This window comes from Staurois parvus, unplaced genomic scaffold (genome assembly GCF_062004578.1).
Source record: "Staurois parvus isolate SC_StPar_1 unplaced genomic scaffold, SC_StPar_1.0 ptg000025l, whole genome shotgun sequence".
Lineage (NCBI taxonomy): Eukaryota > Metazoa > Chordata > Amphibia > Anura > Ranidae > Staurois > Staurois parvus.
The window spans coordinates 27,444,815-27,455,857 of NW_028317821.1; the positions used below are offsets into that span (position 1 = coordinate 27,444,815).

An 11,043-nucleotide genomic window follows, 5' to 3' on the forward strand; every position below is an offset into this window, starting at 1 on the left:
ATTTCCCAGACTGAAGAACTTTACCAGTTCATTATATGTAAATATCCACCAGGCAAAGGAAATTGCTACTAAAGTAAATTTACTGATGTGTTTTCATCACTTCTAATAATATTAAAAAAGAGAATTCACTGAATGTTTATTGTTTGTCAAATAAAGTCTTCAATATCACGTCTTTTTAATTGCTTCATTTAGACAGATATTCATACATTTTCCATTGCATAGGAAACTTTTTAAGGGGGAAGTGGTCAAATCATAAGTTCTACATGTGGATTTTCCTCTGCTAAGGAAACACCAGAACCTGTAAGATTGAGATCTGAGACCTGCTGGCAACTGCCAGATAGCAGCCCTTCACTTAACTGGAAAAATGCACGAAGGTAGGTTTTAATGTGACATCGGTGGAGGTTATACTGCTGGGTTCACATTTTCATGAAATATTCATACCATAGTGTCAGCTTTGTTTACGCTGCTTAGGCGATGCATGTATTGAAGGCAGCATCTATGCAGTTATAGTACTACCTCAATGGAAAGAAAAATTCAAAGAATCTGCTGTTAAACGTACATGGTTTACTGCTGCAATTTGACACACATGAAATACACACCGTTGTCAGTTAGGAAAGTTTGAGTCATAAGATTGGAAAACTCTCTGCCCTTATTTGTTGGGTTCTTTGAAATGTTGCTTATCCTAGATACAAGAAACTGTAGCATATTGCTGTCTGTAAATGAACTCTTAAAGTTGGTGTCGCTTGTTGCACATTGGATTGCTATGTAGCTCAGTTCCTATTTATCTGAGTGACTTAGAACATTCACACCCAGTGGAAAAAAGAGAAATGATAGCGATGAGTCACATGTAAAGTACATTGTAAAGGAAGGAGAGTACAGAAAAGACAGCAGCCGGTCATGTGCTCTGCTTGTTCAGCAAGTTGAGCTCGGTTAGCTTTCCAGACTAGACATTTGATGAAATATTGCTGTCCATACATTTGTTCGGATGTCAGAGATAAATGGTAAATTCATAACTCAGCTTCACCAATATCAGCAAGGAACACTCCAACTTTATATCAAAGCCAGCTTGCTGGCAAGGATTTCACTGTAATATGGCATTAACTCCTACTACAGTTAGGTAACCGTCATCTCTCAGTAGCTGTGCTTGGAAATGCATGCGGTCACACATATTTTGTTAACACAAGCTGCTACGTTTTTAGATGTGTTGCATTTGTAAAGCTCCCTGTTTGAAGCATAAGGCAGGCCAATGCACAATAAAATGTTGTATACAGTTCAAAATTGGAGGAATTTATCAAAATTGGAGCAGACAGAATCTGGAACAACTTTGCATGGCAAGCAATCAGCTTCTATCAGCTTGTTCAGTTATGCCTCGTGTACACTAGTGGTGATCTCTGAAGCGTGATCTGTGTTCAGGTTGCTGTTCAGAGAGCATTTGTTGTATCGCCTCCTTACCCCCTTGAATCCCTTGAACCAAGAACTGTTGTGCTGTAAATACATGCATTGCACACCATGGTGGGCATCCCCCCCCCCCATGCAGTAGAATGGGCTGTGTTTAGAAGGTGGTGGGGATAATTCCTGTCAGGCTGCAATTTAAAGCATCACAGGTATGTGACATTCCTGGTTGCAGCATAAGGGGAGAGGTTGGGGGGACAGTGAAACTGGAACTAAACCGCGTGGTTTTACCATCCCACCTCCCCCCAAATGCTAGTATAGCAAGGCTTTAAGCTTTGAAAATAAAGATAGTAGCTGATTAGTTGCCATGCCCAGCTGCTCTGGATTGTGGCTGCTCCAGTGTTGATAAATTCCCCTCAATGTAATTTCTCACATCCCTGCAATTTATCTCGGTTTGGAAACACAGAAAAATGCATGACAACACATCTAATGGTAATAAACTCTAAATTATGAACAGAGCTCCTTAATAGTCATATACAGTTTAAAGTGATTGTAAACTCTTTTTTTTAAATTAACAAACAGTCTTATACTTACCTGCTCTGTGTTGCCCCAATTGTTTTCTTTTTGGGTCCCCCTGACAACAGTGGGAGAAAATGGCCCCAGAAAAGCCTGTGAGAGTGGGGGGAGCTTCTACAAATGGGCACAGTGCTGGATCAAGTGAGGACTATATCAAGGATCAATAAGTATATAGGGGGTAATGGGACATACTGCTACCTAAACATTATTTTACCTTAAAGTAGTTGTAAAGGCTCAAGGTTTTTTACCTTCATATATTCTATGCATGAAGGTAAAAAAACATCTGTGTACAGCACCTCCCCCAGCCCTCCCTAATACCTGAGCCCGATCCAGATATGTGCATGAGAGCCTCAGCTCCCTTGGGTCTCTTCCTTCTCATTGGCTGATACAGCAGTGGTAGCCATTGACTCCCACTACAGTCAATCACAGCCAGTGATGATGAGGGCAGGGGCAGGGCTGAGACACACCCTGTGTGTGAATGAACACACAGAGCAGAAGCTCAGGAGCGAGCCTGCTGGGTTGATCCTATTGCAAGCTGCTTGCTATGGGTGCACTAGGCAGGAGGCTGGGGCCAGGAGCGCCAGCGGGGGACCCAAGAAGTGGGGGATTGGGGCTGCTTAGTGAAGAACTACTGCACAGAGCAGGTTGGTATAACTTGTTTGTTATTTGTAAACAAAATATAATCTGCCTTTGCTGTCACTTTAATACAAGGAATGCATTAAGGTAAAAAAATGTATAGGCTTTAGAACCACTTATTAACCAAACTGCATATGTGTACCTCATCCCTAACATATCATAGACAAAGAACAAAAACTAATGGGACTTTACTGGTACAAAGATGCTGTGATCTTTTGGGCCTACCAGCCAAATATTGTTTTTATATAAAGCATTTGGAAAATATGTTTTATACATTAACATGAGGTTGTCCATTTCTTGTATCAGTAAAGTCCCATTAGTTTTTGTTCTTTGTTTAAGGAAAAAATAATATTAAACACACACTGTATGTAATTAAAACATTTTTTTTGCCTATTCAAGTGAAAGCAAATAAAATAGTTTGTACTTCCAGGTATGAAGGAACAGCTGACTCTCACTGGGTGTAATGGTGCTGGTTCTTGGTGATCGGCCCATTGCTGTCACAAGGAGCATGGAGACAGCCAACCTTGGGTAAGGTCTGACTAGAGCATCTGACTTTTACTTATCGCTTCTCGGCCTTTTGGCTAAGATCAAGTGTAGTATCTGTTCTTATCAGTGTCCAGTGGGGGTGCTCCCGACCATTCTAGCTTTGCGGGGATGGTTGTTGTATAGTACCCTCACTGGAATGATGGGGGTCCGGAAGGCTAGTACCGGAGGGACAGAAACCGGGGAGCGCCACGAGTTAAGCTGGGGCCCCGGGAGTAATTCCTCTGGGAAGACTGGAAAGACCCAGTACCTCCTGATTTGGACGGATCTACCTTGGTCTGGCCAGGGGCTGGGGACGCAAAAAGTCCGCAAACTCAGTGCCCCCTGGGGAAGACGCTCTCAGGGGTGTCACTAGTAACACTTGGGTGTGGGACCCCACGGTGTGAAGATGACACATGGCCACTGTTTTTCACCTCTTTTTGCACAGCGCCCTAAGGACCAGGTCTTTTGGCTAAGTCCAGGGCAATTTTTGCTACGGGCCTCAGGGCCTGGTCTGTGCACAATTCGGCACGGTACCACTTTTTTATTTTTTCTTTACTTTATCTTATTTATTATGCACTCCCACGTTTTGTCACTTTTTACTTTACTTATGTGTGTGTTTTTTCACGGATGGAGGGTGTGGGTCCTCGGGCCTTACCTGAAGTCTAGGGGGAGGATGTGTGGCCCTACGGTTCCTTCCTCCCCTGATCCCTAGGGGGTTTTCTCTTCGGGAGAACCCCCTTGCCTAGTACTGGATGTCCGGCTTCGGCTGGGCATAAGGAACGGTGGTCCACCAGGCCTTTTGGCCAGGAGGACCAAATGGGAACCTTGTCCCTGTCAGGAGCTTCGTGCCCCGGGGGATCAGGCGAACGGTCCAACCCTTTCGGGGGTAGGACAAACACACCACTAAGTGCACTTTTTCGTGTGGTGTTCGCACTTGCACATTTTTTTGTGATCACTTACGGGTTTTTCGTTGTAGTTTGCACGTTTGCGGACTTAAAAAAAAAAAATCTGACTTTTACTATCCAATGTCTTACCTCTGTGCCTGGAGCTCCATTTTAAGGGTGTTCTTGAAAGATAGGTTGTGCTTTTGAGAAAATCTGAAAATAATAGCAAGAAAGGGCCTATGTTGGGGAAAGTGTCTTGGTTAGAGTAAAATATTTGAACTGTATTTCTGTGTAATTGGAAAACAGAACCAAAGATTCCATAAGGCACAGTAGGCATGCACTTATAGGCCACAGAGACAAAGAAGTGACATTCTGGTATAATAACATTGTTTTCATAATCAGTGGTAATAGACATCTATATAAAGGTATTTACACATTATACAATATTCTAAGTCAGGGATAGACACCCTTGGAGTGGTGAAGATCTTCCTGAATACAGCCTAACAATGCTCCATTAAGGACAGTTTGAGCAACATAATAAAGCAAATGTCACTAAAAAATATAAATATATCCTACTTTTTTAGCAACAAACCTGGCGTTCACTTTAATTCAGAATTTTTTTCATGCCTGAAGAGTAATTTGTCCCTTTAAGTCTAATGCAGAGGTTACAGTATGTATAGATTGTAGGGGTCTTGAGTGTATTATGTATAGTGCACAGGGGATGTAATATGCAAAGTGCAGGGCTCCGGAGGGTGTAATGTACAGAGTGCAGAGGTCAGGAGTGTGTAACAAACAAAAGGTAGGTGACAGCAGAATGTAACACACTGAGTGCAGGAATCAGTAGTGCATAATAGAGTGCAGGGGTTAAGAGTGTAAAATGTACAGAGTGCAAGGGCCAGGAGAGTGTAACATGCAGAGGTCAGGAGTGAGTAACTTACAAAGTGCAGGGTTCAGGAGTAAAAGTAACTTACAGCCACGAGAAAACAGTTCAGGGGTCAGGAGCACTGTATCTAACATACATAGTTCATGGGTTATGAGTATATACATCTTAGTTATCAGATCCCCCTGTGCTTCATTCCATCTCCCTTTCCCATAAGACAACAGTACCACCATGAGGCATTTCAACTACACACACATAGCCACATACATATACTCATGCACAGTACATACACTCACATACATACACACATGCACACTCACATACATATACCCATAAACACATGCACACACTCACATGGATGCTCATATCTAGCCACATCTGCTCACACCCAAGTACGTACACGTACTCAGATACATTCACAACACTCAGATACATACATACTGTACATACATACACACTAACATACACTCATATGCCAGCCTGTCATTTACATTGGTTATTAAATTCTTCTACTGGCATGGCTGGCTTTCTCTCCTGCATCTAAAATACTTTGTCCTCACCCCTTCAGGCAGGGAAGCTGGAAGGCCTTGGTCCTGAGAAGGAGTGTGATGTGCCCTGTTTAAGGCTTCCCTGCTAGTATGTGTACAGAAATGTAGCTGCCTCTGCTGGGTAGAAACAGCCCCAGAGAACATGGGAGGCAGCAGCATCAGGGCACCAGGCAAGAGATGCAGGGAATGTGCCCCAGGTGCTTCACACTAGAGACTCTCATGATGGCGGTCCCAGGGTACCATCATATGACTGCAATCGATGGGTTGTTTTTTATTCCTCTCAGGACTGAGAAATCAATGAAATGGGGAATTTTAAAGACATGGTCTAAACAGTTGGTTGTGTATACCAAAGGTTATGTGCCCAGATTGTAGATCCATTGATGGAAATACAACCTTGATTGGCATCCAGTGATAGCAATGACAAAGGATAGTAACATTTGAAGAGTAATAGTAGGGTAAATGAATCAAGCAAGCAACAGGTCTGAAAATGGAGTGGAAGGTGCTGACTTGTATGCCCAAGAGAAAGTATTATAATAAGTATTATAATAGTCAAGACAGGAAATGATCAAGTCAAGCACTAGTATTTTATTTGTGTCAAACATATGAAGGGGCAATGTATTTTTTAAAGTGGGCCTAAACTCCAAAAAAGAAGACTTGTTAGGTTATGGAGGAAATATAGAAATGTTAATTTTGCCCTAAAAAATTTACCTTTTTCTCTTGAACCCGTCCTGAAAAATTGTAGTGTACTTTCTGGTATGTGAGTGTGTCTAGGCACTTTCATGCTTGCAGCCTCAGGAAGACCACAGGCAATACTGGAGGCTACTACTTTGCTTTCTGCCTGCCTTTTTTGAGCACATAATTCTCCTTTAAAGAGAAACGTCACCTTCCCCCTCTAATTATTTTTCTATATCATTACTTTTTTGCAGGTTTATCTTCAATTCACATGTTCACATGCCCACAGAGAAGTCAGTTTTGTCCTGATGTGATCTGTTGCTTTGCTGCCACGTGCCTGGTCCCATGCTGCTGTCTTCTCTTCTACGCCATCAGGAGCCAGCTGTCTCTTCTTGGTTCTTGCAGTCAGCCCCCTGATGACACACCACCAGGTCCTCCCTCCAACCTTGATGTGTCCTAGCTCCTGCAGCTTCATGAGATATGTGAAGGTGATATCCCAGGGGGCAGGAGTAGGGACATGTCATTCTAAGCTAAAATGGAGGATGGGTGACAGTGGAGTAAAAAAAAATGCTAAAAATGTAGACAAATACCAAAAAACAAAAAATATTTTTTGTAAATACTGGAGAAGGGTGGTTAGGCTTGCATTAGGTAAAATCAGTTCTTGGAGTGAATGGCCCCTTTAAGTTGTGTGACTGTGACATGTGAGTGAGATGTCAATTTGTGTAAATTGATGTCTTTTTTTACTCTGAATTTGAAAGTTTATGTTTTTTCTAGACTATAATGATGAAAATATACACACAGCAGGTGGCAAAGTTTCACCTGGTGGAAATATATTCCTGCCAGTGGGAGCTGTTACTGTAACATAACATTCTGCTCTCCTTTCATTTTTTTTAATTAAAAGCTGTGATGAATAACTACCCCTATTGTCACATACTTTGCCTGTCATTGCAGTGACTCAACTTGATGACAGACATGTTATTTTATCTTAATTACCTTCAAGGATTTTTTTCCAACACATTTTTTATGATATATGTTTACACAAAAGATAATAATGCACATCGCTAGTGTTGTTTAGTCTGGCAAATGATAAACAAGCCATAAAATAGTTTAGGGACACCGAACCTAAAATATAAATCACTACATAAAAGATTAATAATGTAATAGCACCCATTCAAGTACACATGTAGATATTTGCATACTTTGAAGGGAAATCAGAAAATTTGCATTGTATTAACATTAGTAGCATATTCAGCTTGGCAGTTCAAAGTGCAGAAATCAATAACAATCAGTCAGATTTCAGTTTATTGTTGTCAGTAAACGATTGGTTGCTATTGATTTGCCTAATTTAATAAGATTGTTTTTGTTAGAGTCACTCCAGGTAACAAGAGAAATCAATCAGTGAACATTTAAAGTTATGTAGGAAACACTGAAGCTGTGTCTATTCAGCTTTCCTTAACATGGATCTAAAGCCTAATTTGGAGACATTAGAAATGCTGATGTATCATAAACAACTGGCATTCTTTCTCTTTCTGTGTACATTCACTAGATCCCCATGAGGCCCCCTGCACACTGGGCATTTAGCCCCGATACATGAGGCTCCGGTGTGTAGGTGCTGGTGGAATGCACAGGTGCCTGTCCAGCCCTTCTGCCAGCAACCTGTTAAACTCTATGAGACACTGAAAGCTGCTGCCGCTGAGGGGTGCCCCGAGTAGTGCCAATGTTTAAAGTGTTACTAAACCCACAACAGTAAAATCAGTCTGTATATGCAGTAAAGCATGCTTGTTATACTCACTGTGGAACCTAAGGGGGTAATCATCTGCATTGTGTAAAAAGGCAGTTTGATCCTGTCTTCTCTGACCCTCCTCTTGTTGAAATGACGACCTGATACAGACTGAATCCGTAGTCACATACACATGCTCAGTTTGGTGTGTATTGCTAGAGAGGTTTTTTTTTTTTCTTGGGAGAGTGCATATGATCAGCAGAGGGCCAATTAGCACTATCCAGACAGAGGGTCAAGGGTTTCACATCCTCCTAGAGCAGAAAGAAAACTCCTCCAACAAGCTTTAACCAGTGCTCTGCTGAAGTCACAAGACTGCCTTAACTTCTGATGAGAAAAGGTATTTAGCAGTTTATATTTACTTAAACAATTGAATTTCCATGTTATGTTGTGTACTGTGAGAGACCAGATATAGTGAATGCAGAGACCTGGGTTTAGTAACACTTTAAGGCAGCTGGACATCCAAGAACAAATGCCTTAAATGCAGACTGCTTGCATTCTGGGCATTCACCCCTGGGTGCATACTGCCCTTAATATTAATTGCACTCATTGCAGTGGTGTATTTAGGTTTTGTGCTGCCCTAGGCAACATATAAATCGTCTGCCTCCACAAACACTGACCAACATCCCCCCCTTCCCCCTCCCGCAGATGGAGCCTGACATTGACCAACAACACCCCTGCCCCCAACCTGGGAGAGCCTTCCACTACCCCCTTCACAGCTTCAGCCTTCCACTACTCATCTTCACAGCTCCAGACATGCCCGGGAACGAGAGTCAGGCTCTACATACACCATCAAGCAGCCTACAGCCTCTCCCAGATCCCACATGGTTCCTATGGCGCACGTGTCCCTTCTTTCATCCCTACTTCTGAAGGGGAGGTACTGCCCCCCTGAAAAATGCCGCCCTAGGCAAGTGACTTGTTGGCCTTGTTGTAAATACACCCCTGTCTCATTGCACCATCCAGCAACAGCAGCAGTCAGCCTCTCTTTTAGGGAGATTTACTAAGACTGGAGCAGCCAGAATCTGGAGCAGCTGTGCCCAACAACCAATTAGCTTCTAGTTTTCATTTTCAAAGCTTAATTGAGCAAGCTGAGTTTAGAAGCTGATTGGTTACTATGCAAAGCTGCTCCAGATTCTGTTTGCTGCAGTTTTAGTAAATTCCCCCCACTGAGTTTTACAGCTGGGAGTAGGGCTGGACAGAGTTCATGGCCAGTGTGCATGGGGCCTTAGCTGCACAGTGCTCTGGACTGGCTGCGTGATAGTAATATTGGTGAACCATACCCAGAGCCGGTGCTAGACTATTTTGCGCCTTAGGCAAGACCAGCTACTTGCGCCCCTTCCCAAAAAAATAAAAATAAATAAAAATGTTTAAAAACAGTAGAAAATGTTAAATCAAAAAACCATGAAATGGCAAAATTTATTTTAATTTGCAAAAATAAGTGCCATAAGATGCCACCAGCACCAATATTAAAGACAAAAGATATATTAACCAAATATAAATTAACTGTATTAACCAATCAGACAGAGAAACAAAAAAAACCCAAAAAAGACAGAGTGACAAAACTCCACAGTGGTCGGCATCTGTCAGCCGGTTTCCAGTAAGGGACTGAATCTGAGAGGAACACTGGAAGGAGCGTCAGCTCCGCTGCTGCACTGGCCCCAGACAGCCGGCATCTTCCTCTGTCCTTTCTTCCTCCTCCTCTGCCCCCCCCTTCCCTCAACTGAAAGATCATTCATGATTTGGCGGAGTCCCACAAGATCAATCAGCATCCGCTCCCCTCACCCCAACCATTGTTCGCCCCCCTGCTCCTTCTGTCACCTCCATGACACGCCATCCTTCTAGGCTTGGCTCACCTCCGATGGTTCCTGCCGGGCTGTGGAGTCCAGGCTGCGGCTCTCAGTGAGGACCAGTGGCCTCCCAGCTCTACACTTTGCTCTCACGTTGGGTCCCTATCATCCTACTCACATAGGGTTAACCCTGAAACCAGAGCACCCCCCTGCCTATTTAGTGGCTCCAGCTGTGTAGAAAAAGGTGGAGCCAGCGCTGGACATGCCCCATTCATTCACTAGCCAGCTCCCTGTTACAGCTGAAGGATCGTGTGTGCCAGTGTGTGTACCGAGTCGACACTTCACTGCTACATGGAATACTGATTTTTATATATATATATATATATATATATATATATAAATAAATATATATATATATATATATATATATATACATACAGTATATACATACACTGTATGTACTAAATGGTCTTGTGTGGACAGGCTGTGAGATAATTGTGCAGTGTAAAGATACCATCATTCCCTGTGTATGAGAGGAGGGGAACTCTGCAGAGAAATGAAGAATTCATACAAGAGGTCCATAGACCTCACAGATAGAGTGCCGGCCTGTGCACCCTAGGCAGCTGCATAGTTTGCCTAGTGGAAGCGCCGGCCCTGGCCATACCTTCACCAAAGGCACATGGAACAAAGTGACAATGCAAGAGCTAAATTCAGGGATAATTGCTGCCCTATAACATGAAGTGCCTGAAAGAAGAGCTTCTTAGCACAATGATCAGATAGTCTCTAAAGCAGAAGTATTTTTTGAGGGTGGTGGTATAGCACCAAATAAATTAGTTATGTGTACTGGTATGTACCCCAGTACCTGCAGGCTGCTGCTTCTTGTAAAACGCACAGTGGCTAAGTGGTTAGCATTCCCATCTGGTAGTAGTAGAGTCATTGGTTCAAATCCCAACCACAGCACTACCTACCTGGAGTTTGCATGTTCTCCCTGTGCCTCCATGGGTTTCCTCCCACTTGGCTTCTGTCTAAATTGGCCCTAGTATGTGTATGTATGAATGTGAGTTAGGGAACTTAAATTGTAAGCTCCTTAAAGACAAGGACTGATGTAAATGTACAATATACATGCAAAGCACTGTGTAAATTGATAGGGCTATATAGGTACCTATAATAAATAAATAAAAATAGTGTGTTCAGTGCCTTCTTCGTAGAAGCCAGATATTGCCCTGAGTGGCGTCTGGATCTTTGAGGAATAACAGTTGCTTCTGGCATTGAGTTGTACTGCATTCCTGCCCCTTACTGCCCTCTCCACTATTCATCATATTACTATTCTCCCATGCATTGACTTCTGTTAATGGGCGGTAACAGG

The 11,043-nt window shown here is 42.8% G+C and overlaps 1 pseudogene; it reads left to right on the top strand.

Moving 5' to 3' along the window:
• Positions 1-3,165: 3,165 nt before the first annotated feature.
• On the top strand, positions 3,166-3,281 carry LOC149472007 (U2 spliceosomal RNA; annotated as a pseudogene).
• Positions 3,282-11,043: the final 7,762 nt, after the last annotated feature.